We start from the raw sequence: 1,800 nt of genomic DNA on the forward strand, positions 1-1,800 counted from the left end.
TGGCAAAAAGCAGTCCATTTCAGCTCACTAATGCCTAAGATATTGATGTTTATTCGTTCCATTCCATTTTTGACAACTTCCAATTTTCCCAGATTCATACTTCATACATTCCATGTTCTGATTTTCAATGGATGTTTACAGCTGTTTCTCTTCATTTTGAGTTGTGCCCCATCAGCAAATGAAGGCCCCCACGGGCTTTTCTCCCACAGGCTTTACTCCATTCGCGTCATCAGTGTCAAGTCTACTTTGAGGAGGCAACTCTTCCCCAGTCACATTTTGAGTGCCTTCAAATCTGAGTGCCTCATTTTCCAGCACTATAAGGCTTTCGATTGTGTGGATCATGACAAGCTATGGACAACATTGTGAAGTATGAGTATTGCAGAACACTTAATTGTACTCATGAGGAATCTGTACCTGGACCAAGAAGAAGTTGTTCAAACAGAACATGGGAACACTGAATGTTTTAAAATTATGAAAGGTGTGCGAAAAGGTTGTATTCTTTCACTATACTTATTCAACCTGTATACTGAGCAAATAATCCGAGAAGCTAGGTTCTATGAAGAAAAGCGTGGCATCAGGATTGGAGGAAGACTCATTAACAACCTGCGATATGCAGATGATGCAACCTTGATTGCTGAAAGTGAAGAGGACTTAAAACATTTACTGATGAAGATCAAAGAGCACACAGCCTTCAATATGGATTACATCTCGATATCAAGAAAACAAAAATCCTCACCACTGGACCAATAAACAGCATTCTTATCAACGGAGAAAAGATTATAGTTGTCAAGGATTTCATTCTTCTTGGATCAACTATCAACACTTACAGAAGCAGCAGTCAAGAGATCAGAGAACGTATTGCATTAAGCAAATCTGCTGCACAGGAACTTTTTTAAGTGTTAAAGTACAAAGATGTCAGCTTGAGGACTAAGGTGCGCCTGACCCAAGCCATGGTATTTTCAATAACCTCATATGCATGAGAAAGCCGGACAGTGAATAAGGAAGACCGTAGAAGAATTGATGCCTTTGAATTATGGTGATGGAGGAAAATACTAAAAGTGCCATGGGCTGCCAAAAGAACCAATAGATCTATATTGGAAGAAGTGCAGCCAAAATGCTCCTTAGAGGCCAAGATGGCCAAACTTTATCTCTTACACTTTGGACATATTGTCAGGAGGGAACAGTCTCTGGAGAAGGATATCATGTTTGTTAAGATGGAGGGTCAGAGAAAAAGAGGAAGACCCCCAATGAGATGGATTGTCCAGATGGCAGCATCAATGGACTCAAGTGTGGCAACAGTAGTGAGGTTGGCCCAGGATTGGAAATGTTTCGTTCTGCTGTGCATAAGGTCGCTATGAGTTGGTGCCGACTTGATGGCACCTAACAACGACAACATATCTGACAGTATTTCTCTGCTATTCATAAGGTTTTCAGACCATCAATTACTCATATGCAAATTCAAAATGAAGCTGAAGAAAATGAAGATCAAAGAGCACAGCCTTCAGTATGGATTACACCTCAATGTAAAAAAAACAAAAATCCTCACCACTGGACCAATAAACAACATTCTTATCAATGGAGAGAAGATTATAGTTGTCAAGGATTTCATTCTTCTTGGATGAACTATCAACACTCACGGAAGCAGCAGTCAAGAAGTCAAATGACATACTGCAGTAGGCAAATCTGCTGCACAAGACCTTTTTAAAGTGTTGAAGAGCAAAGATGTCAGCTTGAGGACTAAGGTGAACCTGATCCAAGCCATGGTATTTTCAATGACCTCATATGCATGTGAAAGTTGGA

This window comes from Chrysochloris asiatica, unplaced genomic scaffold (assembly GCF_000296735.1).
Source record: "Chrysochloris asiatica unplaced genomic scaffold, ChrAsi1.0 scaffold00302, whole genome shotgun sequence".
NCBI lineage: Eukaryota > Metazoa > Chordata > Mammalia > Afrosoricida > Chrysochloridae > Chrysochloris > Chrysochloris asiatica.